The following is a 14,858-nucleotide window of genomic DNA, read 5'->3' on the forward strand; positions in this document are numbered from 1 at the left end:
AGGTGATGGGTGACCCCAGCCTCGGAACCTGACTTCCATTGCCCCCTGAAGTTGGGTTCCGAGGTCCCTCCAGGCCTTGGAGATGCTGTCCAAGGCCTTGCGAGACCTCGAAGGTTGTGTTGTGAGCCCTGCTGAGCACCCACAACAATCTTTTATGGGTGCTCAGGCACCCAGAGCCCCCTATAGTTGGCGCCCCTGCCTGGAACTAGAATAGGTTTCCACTTAATGCTGGCAGTAAATGATGAGGAGCCCATTTCTAATGGCTGGAAATCTATGCTTTTAAAAGCCTGCCTGGAGGGAAAATGAACATGTTTCACTGCCGCCTCCTCCTCCTCCTCCTGCTTCCTAGGATGCCCGTCCAACACCATGCTGCTGCTTGACTGGGCGTATAAGACGACCCCCAACTTTTCCAGTTAAAATATAGAATTTGGGATATACTCGCTGTATAAGAAATACGACCCAGCGTATAAGACGACCCCCGACTTTTGAGAAGATTTTCCTGGGTTAAAAAGTAGTCTTATATGCAGGAATATACAGTAACTGCAGCTATTTCTTCCTAGACTTAACTGCTTGCTTCTTTCAATTGGTGCTCATCTTCTGTTCTTAGAATACTTCAGCCCCTGGCTGGACATCCAGCTGTACACAAATAGACTTGGCTCCTGCTTTTCAGAGCTATAAAGGAGGCTATGATTTCAGCACTCACACCAGTGGAAGACAACTGTTCTTAGCTTCAGCAAAGCACAACAATTTCGTTGGTGGTTTTATTCCAGGTCGTATTTAGGATCATCCTTCCCTTCCCTGATGACTGGCAATGACAATTTCTAGACAGATGTCAGGTTCAAAACCTGCAATGATAAATATGTTGTAGTTCTAGCCATTCCTGGGCAGGACCAGCCCAACCACTGTAGTCCATGTGCTGGTAACCTTGAGGCTGGATTGCTCAATGCGCTCTATCTGGGGCTGGCATTTGGTCTGGTTCGGAAACTCCACCTGCTACAAAATGCTGCAGCCTGACTGCTGATGGGAGATTATGGTTGAGAACATGTGACACCACTGTAGAAACAGCTGCACTGGCTGCCTATCTCCTACTGAGCCAGGTTCAAGGTTCTTTGATTGATTTACAAAGCTCTGAACAACTTGGTTTCCCAGATATCTCAGGGTTCACCTGAACCCGTCTACCCCAGCTCTGTCACAGAGATCAGGGAATTAGGCAAAAGAAAAATCACTAAGTTTTTGCCACCCACTCCTTTTTTTTACCCTGCATCTACATGACATCACCATATTGCTTTTGTCCTGTGTCTCCCTTGTGGCTCTGCTATAGCATTTGTACCCCTCTCTTAAGTAAAAAAAAAAAAGGCTCCAAGAGAGCCTTCCATGAAATCAAATGCAAGAAACTCCCTAATGGCAGGCTTCTATTGTAATAAACAATCTGACAAACAGAAATACAACACACAAGGAAAGGGGGCTCAGGAGATGCTGAGAATGCAGGAAGCTCTGTTCAAACGGTCATAAGCTCCGTTGTTAGGCGGAGAACATGGAATTCCCAGCCTCAGTGCCAAGGTTGTAGGAGAGTCCGTATGGCCTAGTGATGTTAGAACAATGTTAATGCCATGCAACGCTGGGTGTGGTGTGGTGTGGTGTGGTGTGGTGTGGTGTGGTGTGGTGTGGTGTGGTGTGTGTGTGTGTGTGTGTGTGTGTGTTTTCTTTGAAATATAAAGTTTAATACTTCTATTATTTGTATCCTGCTTTGCAGACTCTTGTTGTCTCCTACAGCAGCTGACATTGATTTAAAATCAGGTGAGACAAGTCCTGTCCTCAGGTTTGGTAAGTCCAAAGACAAGACACCCAATGGAAGGGATGTGGAGGAACAAGGCAGAGGAAGAACCCCTTTCCCAAGGCCCAAGGAGAGGCCTGAGATGTCCCCAGGCAAGTCCTGTCCTGCTGGGGCCAAGCTGCCCTTCCCCACCCACAGCTCTTCTTGGACAGAGACGCAGCAACTGACCCTGTAGGCCTTCATGCCCAACTTCAAGGGGGCTGTGGGGCTCAAGGCCCTCTCAGATTCCCCTGGGGGGCTTATCTGGCTCCACAGGCAGCAGCAGGCAGTGGCTGACAAATGTTCCCCACCTGCTGAATTTCTGCCTGCCAGAATAATCATAAATGTGGAATGTGGAAACCAGTCCAAAATAGAAGGAAGGAAGAACACACGCATGAGCATGCAGAGAAATGTGTGTTCATATCAGTCTTTATTTAAGCTAAATGCTGTATTGCCTGCATTTCTTTTTTTAAAAACAACAACATAACCACAGTGCTTAAGTAAAAGAAGTGTCTGACTGCAATCACTAGAATGGCGCATAAGGTTAAATTGAGGCAAGATAGAAGTTCTGTGAGATCACCTGCTTCAGAAGCTGGTTTGTGGTGATCTGTGATGGCACCTCCTCCTCTCCCACCTCTAGGTTCACAGTGTGGGGCAGGGTTTGGCTCTGCACTAACTTGGGAGGTCTTGGCAGGGGCAGGCAGAAGCATGTTCCACCAGCTTGGGCGGTATATCAGGTGTAACCCTATTCACAGATCATTTGAGCACTATACAGAGATTGCTTGATCATTTATCTGTGGCTTTCCATTTTTCCTATGGGAGCTGCTCCTGCATCCCTTGCCGACATGTGCTGGTTATGCAATCCGTTGCACAGCCTTTGGGTTGCATCAGGGCAGGCCACAATGTTGTGTCTTGTCAAGTTCATTTTCAGTCTCCATCTGTTTAAAGAATGTTCATCCACATGGAATATCCTGTGCACCTAGGAATGCTGCTGTCTCATTACAAACTAATTGAGGTCAGGTCTCTGGGTTCATTAAGCACCAATGGCTTTCAAACTGCACGGATGATTAATTATTGCCTGCAAGGGACACAATGAAGAGTATCAGACTGAGTCATGCTTGCAGTTCAATTGAGGGAAGGACGCACAGTGAGGTGCAGCTTGTAGTCAGAGTTTAAGGGGTTCTGCTCCTCTGCCAACTTTTCAATCCTTTTCTTTTTTCCAGATAGGCTCTTCCTATACTGGAAGGAACTCAGCTGCCAAGAAGGATCAATGGTGGAAGCATAAACTGCCTGTGTGGCAGAGACTCAAGCACTATCAGTGGCCCCAGGTGGCCTTGCTATAGCTGGTAGAATGAACGGCATTACCTCAGACTGCAGGTAGAAAATAGTAGTATTCTTTTAATACTCCCCAATTCTCCCTGCAGGTAGAAGGATAGCACATCAGGGGAAAATATTCTACCCAATCCCACCCCCTGCGCTGCTAGTATTCTTTCTGCCACTTCAGTATTCTGTCACCACATCCTCATATCATTGTGTTGCAGGTATAGAATTGTCTGAATATTTGTGCAGAGGTTTTTTTATATAAAGAAAAGCTATAGAAGCTGTAGAAGTCATAGCTCAGTTGGTAGAGCATGAGACGCTTCATCTCAGGGTCATGGGTTTGAGCCACATGTTGTGTACCGGATTCCTGGATAGCAGGGGGTTGGACTAAATGATCCTTGTGGACCTCCCAACTCTACAATACTATGATTCTATGTCAGCCCCCACCTGCAGCCTGAAGTAGTTCCCTCCAAACACATGTTTACCTCCTCAGCAAGCACTTGAGACCTGCACCATCGGATTAAAATACTAGATAATTATCAGTCTCTTGTAGTGCAAAACACATTTGGGGTGCACTGTGTATTGTGCGGTGGTTGCCAAACATGCCCTGATGTCATGGCATGCATTCCCTGCTCCCATTAGCAATGTGGGCCAGGGAGTTAAGGAAGACCATTATATCAGGCCCCATGTCGGTTGTCCTATAAAACGGAGAATTGCAGTTCAGGCCATTGTTCTCCTTGTGAGGCAATGGCTGGGTATGTTATTCACAACCAAGTGTGCAACTAGCTGTCTTATGAAGCTCATACAGTGCAATATTATATTCCGAATTTGATATGAAGGCAAGCAATGCAGGTATCCAGAGCCCCTGAAGGATTTCTTTGTGTAAGTAAACACCATAAAGAGCAGGATGCCTGCAAATAAATAAAGCTCCTACCTGAGCTAGTAAGATTTAGCACAATATTTTGCAAATGTTTTGCTGGTGATGGTTTGCTGCTGAGGCAGAGAGTGATGCAGCTTGATTTTAGAAACCCTACTGACTACTGTGGCTGTAGGCCATAGCAAGGTCCCTGCTTGGCCAGCTGCTGAACACCAGAAGCCCACAAGGGCTCCTTTATCAAGTTCATGAGCTCTCTCAGTCCAGACTCCAAAGTCATTTTGGGAACAGCGTTTTATAGATAATAATTTGTTCCTGTTCTTGTTATTTCATGAGCTCTCTCAGTCCAGACTCCAAAGTCAAGTCATTTTGGGAACAGCATTTTATAGATAATAATTTGTTCCTGTTCTTGTTCTTGTTATTTCAGGAAGTTTTTAATGTTTGACATTTTACTATGTTTCTATATGTGCTGAAAGGCGCCCGGAGTGGCTGGGGAAACCCAGCCAGATGGATGGAGTATAAATAATAAAATGATTATTATTCTCTTGAGAGCAGAGTTTCAGAGCTTTGTTCAGAAACCAGAGAGAGTGTGTTACAGAAATCACCGGGGGGGGGGGGGACATCTTTGAAGTTGTTAAATGTTATAAATATTATGCATAAATGTATCATTTTGACTTGACAGCTCAGGGAAGTTACCTAGCTTAAAAATCATATAAAGTCAACTCCAACCCTATTTTGCCCTTGAAAATAATAGCTGGGCCAAATGCTTCCCTCTGGAATTGCCCAGGTGAAAGACCATCAGGTCCAGTCGTGTCCGACTCTGGGGTTGCGGCACTCATCTCACTCTATAGGCCGAGGGAGCCGGTGTTTGTCCGCAGACAGCTTCCGGGTCATGTGGCCAGCATGACAAAGCTGCTTCTGGCGAACCAGAGCAGCGCACGGAAACACCGTTTACCTTCCTGCCGAAGCGGTCCCTATTTATCTACTTGCACTTTGATGTGCTTTCGAACTGCTAGGTTGGCAGGAGCTGGGACCGAGCAACAGGAGCTCACCCCATCGCGGGGATTCGAACTGCCGACCTTCTGATCAGCAAGCCCTAGACTCTGTGGTTTAACCCACAGCGCCACCTGGGTCCCAGGTGAAAGACTACTGGTATGTAAACCTTATTGTTCTTTCTCTGAGGGTGCTCAAGAAGTTCCTCCTGGTGCTTATCACACATCTTGCTTCTGCCCTGAGCCATTATCTTATGTTAATCTTGTTTACTCTTATGTTAATGTTGTGTAGACCTCCCCTTTTCTGATGGTTTAGCTATGTAACAGTGATGTAGTGATGATGCTTTCGAACTGTATTATGGGATTGAGGTGGGAAGTTTTAAAAGTTCTTCTCACCCAACTCTTGGTGTTCAGTCTTGGCTTGAACCTGCTGCGCAGTAATAAATTTTGCTATTTTGCTCCGGTTGGTGGCTGGACTCCTTCATTTCATTCCGCAGTGGACCGTCGGCTCGTGGACGAGCTGGGTGGCGGTGTAACCTCACACCCGGAATTTTCCTTAACAGAGGGTAAATGTTTCTTAACATTAAAAAGTCAAAATGGGCCAAACTAGAAATGGTGAGGGCAGCCATGTTTGTTGCTTATGGGTCTGCCCCATTCACACATTATGAAAGGAACTGCATGTCCTTTTAAATTACCCTATTTACAATTTGTGTGAGTTCAAAAGTCTAATATTTACCACAAAAAGTGCAAGCTGGTAAGGGGAGCTGAACTCTACAATAATTTTCTGTGTTCCATTATGTGAGGGACAGGGGATATCGCGAAGTCCCTCCCCTCCTGAGTTCAAGCCCATCCCCGAGCACAGGGGAAAGCAGAGAGAGTTCCGATTCCAATGGGGAAGCAGGAAGTCGTGTCCGAGGCTCAGGCAAGGTAGAGGAGCCAGGGTCCCAGGTGGGACAGGAAGGGGCGAATAAGGGGGGAGACCCATCCCCCCAACTCCGGAATTACGCAGAAAGAGGAGGGGAAAGAGGATGGGTCTGCCAAAGCTTTTGTGTTGGAGAAAGACGCGCCAAAAGCCATTCGGAGGTTCTGGAACCGACTGACCACATCACTCCGTGTAAATAGCAATGACTTCAGCACTGTAAATACGCAGCACCAATAAAAGAATAAAATGCAGAGCTGCGTAGCGTCGTTACTCTGAAGTAGCCCACTCCGGCCACTGTGACAGCAACCTCCGAATCCTTTTTGGGGCTACTTTGGAGTTGCCGGGATGAGCGTGTCAGAGGCGGAGAGATGGCGGCAGATCGCGGAGCAAGCCCAGCAAGAACTGCAGCAGCTGTCGCTGCAGGCGCAGGGGGAATTGAAGGCAGCTAAAGAAGAGACTAAGAAGGTCCAGGACGACCGGCTACAACTTGCGGAACAGGTGAGAGCGCTACAGGAAAGAGAGCAGGAATTAAGGGCGGTGGCGGTAGACCTCCAAAACAAGCTGGATGCAGAGAAAAACAAGGCGGGAGGGGCACCCCAAGTCCAAGTGCTGCCAGGAAGGAGAGCCGGGACCCTAGTAAGCAAGTTCAATGGAGACCCGAGGGAATATCAGGGCTTTGAGACTGAGATTGTGTATGCTCTTGAGCTGCACCACGATGAGTTCCCTGATGATGAGCACAGGGTAGCGTTTATTGTGGAGCACCTTACCGGGGCAGCCAGGGAGTGGCTAAGACCGTTAATCGCAACAAAGAATCCTTGCATGAAGAATGTCAAACTATTTCTAGAAGGTTTGAAAACGATGTATTCGTCCGATAGTCATATGGACCAGACTAAGGAGGAACTTCATAATTTACGCCAAGGAAATATGACAGTTCGCGCGTATTGGGCGAAATTCACCATGCTGGTGCACAGATTGGGGTGGGAACTGGAGTCACCCCCAATGCAAGCGGCGTTCTACTTGGGGTTGCATGAGGAGGTGAAGGATGAGCTCTCGAGAGGTCCAAAGCCCAGTAATATGGATCAGCTGAGCAAAGCGGCTCTGGCGGTGGGGGTGAGACAGGAATCCCGGTGGAGCGACAAGCAAGCAACGCGCGCAAAGCGGGCTTGGTTCCCACGGTCGCAGGAGAAGCCACTCCCCCAACAACCCTTTCAAGCCACGCCTGGGGCCAGCCAGGACCAGGAACCCATGCAGATTGATAGCGCGCGCGCGCGGGCTTTTCAAACCCCAGCGGCGCCAAGACGCAAGGAGGGAAGGGGTGGGAATTGCTTTCTCTGCAACTCCTCCCAGCATCTCGTCAGAGACTGCCCACATCGCAGGGAGTGGCAAGGAAAGGCGGGAACGGTTGTGCCCTCCCCCACTGACGCAGCACCACAGCAGGGAAACGGGAAAGCCTGGCTGCAGGAGACAAGGGGCAGCAGCCAGGCACAGTCAGCAGACAACAGCCCCAGCCCACCCACCCGCACAGAGAGGAGCAGAGCCAGCCCACCCCTCCCAGAGCAGGAGTGGTTCTAGAAGTGACGCTCACGCTCCCAAATGGCTATCCCCTGACGGTCCTCGCCCTAATTGACAGTGGGGCGTCAGCGAACTTCTTCTCGAGAAACTTTGCAGAAGAGCACCAGATCCAGCTTCTGCAGCTGGATTTTCCTCTGCACGTGGCGACCATTGACGGCAGAGAGCTGCTGGGAGGGGCCATCACTCATCAACCCCCCCCCCCATGAAAATGACGGTGGGAAGGCACTCAGAGACACTGGCATGCAACGTCACCACCATCTCAGACCCCCCCATCGTCTTGGGCATGAGCTGGCTGGCGCGCCACGACCCCTCCATCAGTTGGCACCAGAGATGCATCACTTTTGGATCGGACTTTTGCCTGGAACATTGCATGCAGCACCAACCAGGGGAGGGGCCTCCGATAGCCACAGTGGCCACCATGCACGTCAAAGGGGGTGAGGCGATACCCAAGCCGTACTGGGACCTGCAGGAGGTCTTCAGCGAAGCGGAGTCCGACCACCTACCCCCACACAGGCCTTTTGACTGCCAGATCAACCTGGTGCCAGGGGCAACTATACCCCCAGCCAAGCTGTACGCCATGTCAGACCAGGAACTGGAGGATCTGCGCGCTTTCATCGACAAGAACCTCAAGCGGGGGTTCATCAGAGAAAGCAAGGCAGCAGGGGGCAGCCCAGTCTTCTGGGTGGACAAGAAAGACACGCAACAGCGCCGTCTTGTGGTGGATTTTAGACGGCTGAATTCAGTGACAGAGCCAGTGGCTTTCCCCATGCCCAGAGTGGACGATCTGTTGACAGCAGCGCGCAGGGCAAGATTTTCACCAAGCTAGACCTGAGGGGGGCGTACAACTTAATCAGGATCCGGGAAGGCGATGAATGGAAAACCACGATGTTCACGCCTCTGGGCTCTTTTGAATATCTGGTGATGCCCTTCGGGTTGCAAGGGGGCTCAGCATGCTTCCAGGCCTTCATGCACCACGTCCTGGGGTCCCTCCTCTTCAGGAAATGCTTGGTCTTCCTGGATGACATCCTTATCTATTCCGATGACCCAGTGCAGCATGTGAAAGATGTCAGGGAGGTGTTGCAGCGCCTGAAGGAGAACCACCTGTATGTGAAGCTGGAGAAGTGCAAGTTTCACACCAAGGAGGTGGACTTCCTGGGCTACAAGCTGTCAGACAAGGGGCTGGCGATGGACAAGGACAAGGTGCAGGCCATCCTGGACTGGCACAGCCCCAGGACGCGCAAAGATGCCCAACGCCTACTAGGCTTCGCCAACTTCTACAGGAAGTTCATCAAGAACTTCTCTCGCGTTACGGCTCCCATCACTGACTGCCTGAGAGGCAAGCAGAAGTTCAGGTGGACACCAGAGGCGCAAGCAGCTTAGAGAACACTTGGAGAGAGCCAAGGAAGCGTACAAGAAGGGGGCAGATCGCCACAGGCGACCGGGGGAGGTCATTAGGGTGGGGGACAAAGTTTGGTTGTCCTCGGAGGGCCTTCCCATCAGAGGGAGGTGCAAAAAGCTGGCGCCCAGAAGGTTGGGCCCCTTCACGGTCACGCAACAGGTCAACCCGGTGGCATACAGGCTGGCACTGCCAGAGGACATGAGGGTGCACCCAGTGTTTCATAGATCGCTGCTGTCGCCGTACAGGGAAAGCAGCAGGCTCCGAGGCAGCGAACAAACCCCTGAGGGAGGAGGGGAGAGAGAAGGCAGGGAGCAACTCAATGAGGCCACGGCCATCCTGGACTCAAGGAGGGGGGTGGGGGGCCTGGAGTACCTCATGGCATGGGAGGATGCTCCACCGTCCCAGAATGAATGGGTCCCAGCCACTCAGATACAGGAGGAATTCCTGGTAGAAGAATTTCACGCCCTCTTTCCCCATAGACCCAAGCCCTGGCACATGGAAAGGGAGGGGGAGGGGGAGGAAGCACGGGAGAGCAGTTCACCATGGCGCTGGGAAGCGGAGTTTGAGGAACCAGAGGATGAGGTATGGGTATCACCGAGATCCACCCAGTCAGAGGAAGGAGCAGATTGGCAGAACATTTTTACCCCTACCAGCTCTGACGCCACGGACTTTTTGGGATTCCCGTCCTCCCAGGCGGAAGGGGGGGGCTCGCAGGACTGGGGGGAGGTGTTCACACCAACGGGCTCGGAAAGCACTGAGTTCTTAGGCTTCCAGTCGTCACCGACACCTGGGGGGGACCTGGGGAGGGGTGAAGGAGAGCTTGGGAGGGGGGTGGATGTGAGGGACAGGGGATATCGCGAAGTCCCTCCCCTCCTGAGTTCAAGCCCATCCCCGAGCACAGGGGAAAGCAGAGAGAGTTCCGATTCCAATGGGGAAGCAGGAAGTCGTGTCTGAGGCTCAGGCAAGGTAGAGGAGCCAGGGTCCCAGGTGGGACAGGAAGGGGCGAATAAGGGGGGGAGACCCATCCCCCCAACTCCGGAATTACGCAGAAAGAGGAGGGGAAAGAGGATGGGTCTGCCAAAGCTTTTGTGTTGGAGAAAGACGCGCCAAAAGCCATTCGGAGGTTCTGGAACCGACTGACCACATCACTCCGTGTAAATAGCAATGACTTCAGCACTGTAAATACGCAGCACCAATAAAAGAATAAAATGCAGAGCTGCGTAGCGTCGTTACTCTGAAGTAGCCCACTCCGGCCACTGTGACACATTAGGACAGACACTTTCCTTCCATCCTAGTGCAAATCAGATGCTAGGCTGCTTGTTCCACATGGTCATTGGCTGAGCTGCTGTTACAAATACATCAGTTGCTCTCAGCAAAAAAATCATGAAAATTCAAGAAGTCTGGCAGGCTGCGGAACGGACATATAAATAGAATTTGTCAGCAGTGCTCCATCCTGGCTGTTTACATTAAATGGCAGGCTTAGGTGTTTTCTTACAGTTATATTGATGCCCGAGTAACCACTACATTTCAAACAGCAGACTTGAAGAGAACATGGCAAAGAGGCATCCCTAAGAAAAAAAGTCTGCTAGCCTAACCCACTTACTTGGGAGTAAGCGCCATTGACCTCTGTAGGACTTACCTCTGAGTAGACATGGTGAGGATTGTGCTGTTCATAATTCAGAGACACTGAGTCCTCCTGAGCAAAAGTTATTTGGACACAATGAACAGTGACATGTTTCTGACATTTACTGCAAACTTTCCTCTTTCCTCAGGCACTTCCTGATCATTAATGCTGGATTCTAAAGCCCTCGATTTCTTGATCATCTGATATTTTCACTTTTTAAAATCAATTTAATTTTTCATCATTATGAACTGCTTCAAGACTTTCTAAATGGTAAGTGGCATACAAATAATTTTAAAGAATCATAAAAGATGGAAACACCCCCTTTCACCCCTCCCTCTCTTCTTCATAATTGTTTAAACCAATTCATAAACCAATAATTTTTACATTGACCACTCATAATGAAACATATGTTGTAGATACGTTTCAACATTTATTATGCTATTTTTGTGATTTACAAGTGACATTAAAAAGTTGGTATACTTATTTGTATACCAGGGACATAATACTTGTTTATAATGTTATACAAATAAGTATACCAAGTTTTAATGGGTTTATAAAACCCACTAAAATAAAATAAAAACAAAAGAATAAAAGATGAAAACAAAACTTTAACCATGAAAACATCCAGGCCAAATGTGGACTGAATTCCTATTTTGGGTATGTCCTCCTAAGACATACCCCAAGACACAACAGCAGCTGCTCATGTATGCTAAAAGACTGAGTGGCTAAAAGAACAGCTGTCTTGAGTCCAAATATGCAGGCAGTTGAGGCTTCACCCAGGGGTGTCTGGGTGGCGCGGGGTGGCAGGGCGCCGGCCCAGTATGGGGGAGCCACGCAGAAACCGTGCTGCACGCTGTACCCGCCCACCAGCCGTGGCAAGAATCGGAGCGGGGCGGGGGTGCCGGAGCGATCTCCGCGCCAGGGCACCCGACGTGCTTGAGATGGCCCTGGTCCAGATGCTGTAAACAAGTATGGGAAGAGGATGTTCAACTTATTTTTTACCTTTCGTTTGGAATGTTTAAATCTATTCTTGGGCAGGAGGCTGGAAAGTAGGAAGAAAAGCAGGCACACAAAGTTCACAAAATGAGGAACCAAAGAGACAATGGGGATGGACTAAATCTCATGTGAGATCTGCTAACAGAAGGATTTTGAGATGCATAGCCGAAAGTTCTGGGACTTCTGGGGAGGCATCATGGCCCTGGTCAGTCATCTCGGTTGACCGAAATAATTGTGGTGATTAACGATAGATACCGTCTGAGGAACAGAGATAACAGGGAATAACTTCCAAATGCCCTGGAAGGATTGCTCCCTGCTGTGGGAGAGAGCCTCTGCCAGTCAGTGTTGATGATACGGTAGAGGGTTAGATTAACAAAAATACTGTCTTAGCAGGCAGCTTCCTGAGTTTCCTAATGCAGGAAGGATCACTCTGCCTCCCTTTGTTTATTTGGAGCATGTTTTCCAGGTGCAATTCTACCCTATGTATATTTATTTACTCAGGTGAAAGTCCTACTACCCTCAGTGAAGCTTACCTTCAGGTAAGAGTGCACAGGATTGCAGCCCTCAAGCAATCAGGAGAGGGAAGTAAAAAAGAAACAGTCCCAGTTTGGGTACAGGCAAGCTGTGAACTAAATGCACGCTTCAGATATATTATTGCAGTAAAAGAGCTGCCCAAGGCCTCATGCTGAAGGCAGCCTAGTTAGCTGAAGAGGCAGCCTAGTTAGCTGGCAACAGCGATTAAATTCTGATTTTTAATAAGTGCAGGCAACAGAAAATTTACTGCAGAACCTTCTATTTATGGAACCTTTCAAATTCTAGCAACAAAGGATGGAACAGTTGTGAATTCAGGGAAGCTGGAATGTAAATGAGAAATTAGCATAACAGAGGACGGATACAGGTCTAACAGAAAGTTCCTGAAAGGAACTGCATGTCCTTTTAAATTACCCTATTTACAATTTGTTTAACTGATTTAAAAAAGACTTGCATGGAAACATAGCCTAAGATAGGTTTTATTTCCTGCCTCAGGTACACTGAGGCATAATGTTAAGGCTACAATCCTATATTTGTGCTTACCTGGGAATTTCTGCCCTTCGTTCCCCACGGGTGGGCGACACCGAGCGGGCCTTACCTGGGCAGGTGCCTCCCACCAGCTCAGGTTGGCCTTTGACCTGTCCCTGGCCAGGTAGGCCAATGGATGGCCGGCTGGGGGTGGGGCTGAGGCAAAAAGAAGAGAGACCTCGCTTGGATTTTTCTCTCAGGCTCACCCACCCACCCTCCCTCAAATTATTACTTTCTTGCCTCCACATAATTTCATCCTAGGTCAGCAGTCATCAAGTTAACAATTTTCCTTACAGACTAATATTTTGCGTTCCAGGTCAGTGGGCACTGCTGCGGTCGCAAGATGGTTGCTGTATTCAGAACCGAGAAGGAATTTTCCCTGCATTGGCAGGTTTCGCCTTCCCCACAGCATTTCGTCACAACTTTGGCGGTTTTAGGTCTTAGCAAGGTATCCTTTAGTGTATCATCAAGGTGGGGGGGGTGCATTCATGCTCCCTTCCCATGCGGAGGCACTTGCAGGGCTGGCCCGTTAAAGGGCAAAAACTGGGAGTCCCTGGCCCTAGAGCGGCGGCATGTAAGTCAACCCCCCCCCCCGAGCCGAGGTTAGTGGAAGGGCATGCTGTGTAAGTTTGTGCTTTACAGTTCCCTCCCACTGCACCTCCTCAGCCTGCATATCCTCAGCCAGACGGGCTGAGGGGGTTACCTGCCAAGGCCATGAGGCTCAATAAAGTTGTGGCCAATTTGAACCCATACCTAGGTCTCTTGTCTCATTCTTTGGGGCAAGGGGTAGGCACCACAGACAGGGTTTAGTGTGTGTGCCCCCTCACCTCACGGATAACTTACCTTTGTTTGAGTGGACATATATAGGATCTTCGCAGGAAGATCAGCTTCTAACAGAAGAGGAGGGGGATATTCGACACCCCCACCCCACCCCGTTTTCAGAGTCTCATGAAGCAGACAGACAGGCAGATTCCGAGAATGCACAGTTGAGACAGGAACTGCCCAGCTTTGAGATACCATAGTAGCAAAGCAACAGGAAGGGGGGAGGCAGCTGGCCGATACATCAACTTTTCGGGGGGGGGGGGCGAGCGAGGAGGTATGAACATGTCAGAGAACAAAAGAGACGCAGGGGAGGCGGGACATCCTGTTGGAAGTCTAAAAAAGATGCCAGCATACAGTAGTCAATTTTTCCCAATTTTTTGGAAACAAAAAAGCTTCAGGTGAAAATGTTATCTCCCCCAAAGGAGTCCCCTGCCAGAGGTTATCTTCAGGTTCTCCCTATGAACGCCACAGGGTGGGGGCAAAATCCCTGCATCAGCCCCTATCCTCTATGGGTAGGCATAGCAGTCCTGGGCTTAGGGCAGGCCAACAGCACATGAGACAGGCACCCCAGGAGGAGAAGCCCACTGAAAGATCTTACATATTGGTGAAAACAACCTGGGGCATGGGTGGAAGTAGGCCTGTGAAGCAGCAGATACAGACGAAATAAAACTGCACTTCCAGCATCCCAGATGTGGACCTCTGCCTTCTTGGACTGTGGTGTCAGATGTGGGCCCATGGAAAATATAAAACCTTTGAGGTTCCCTTCCCTTCCCCTGACATACAGCACAGGGGTATGTTAAAAGATCAAGATTGGAACTGTGATTGTGTGGAGTTGGCATTCTAATAACTCTTAAGATGTGGTAAAGGTTGAGAGGATAAAGTTCAGCAATGCACAGATTACATTGGAAGGTAACCCTGCCCTAAACTTCATTTCAGTATGGAAGTTTCCTTCTCCCACTCTTTGTACTATTGATAGATGGGGTAAGTATGTCACCCAAGGCTAACCTGTTGAGTGCTATCCAGGGTTGCCATATGTCCAGTTTTCTCCAGACATGTATGAAATTCAAAGGGTGAAATCACCTTCTGGGGGATTTTTTTTTAATCGGCAAAATGTCTGGCGTTTTGCAAACAGAACCAGGAAGTGTGTTGAAAGCCCCCCCCCTCCTGGTTTCATTTCATTACTTTTGGCCATTGCATGATTTTAAAGTGGAGGAAAGGCAGGAGGTCTCCCTGGTGAATTGCATCTGGGGCAGGAAAAGATTCTGCAGCTGTTTTGGAGGCAGCGCTTCAGGATGAGTGGTGGGAAATCCCCCCCCGCCGCCGCCTGTTTAGAACAAGGTTCTCCCCTCCCCCTCTCCACTTAATGACGTTTTACAGTGAAGTTTTGCAGTCTCACTTTCAATTATTGTGCTGCTGTTATTGTTGCTGATCTTTCCGGCTCTGGCAGATCAGGGCTTGATACCCC

General features: G+C 49.3%; 1 long non-coding RNA gene across 1 annotated transcript; it reads left to right on the plus strand.

Annotated features, from left to right (window-relative positions):
• The first annotated feature begins 4,649 nt into the window (after positions 1–4,649).
• On the plus strand, positions 4,650–13,541 carry LOC132593199 (uncharacterized). The gene is made up of 3 exons (XR_009558566.1): positions 4,650–5,159; positions 10,665–10,786; positions 12,888–13,541. It is a non-coding gene; the product is annotated as an uncharacterized LOC132593199 (long non-coding RNA).
• Positions 13,542–14,858: the final 1,317 nt, after the last annotated feature.

This window comes from Zootoca vivipara, chromosome 1, assembly GCF_963506605.1.
Source record: "Zootoca vivipara chromosome 1, rZooViv1.1, whole genome shotgun sequence".
NCBI lineage: Eukaryota > Metazoa > Chordata > Lepidosauria > Squamata > Lacertidae > Zootoca > Zootoca vivipara.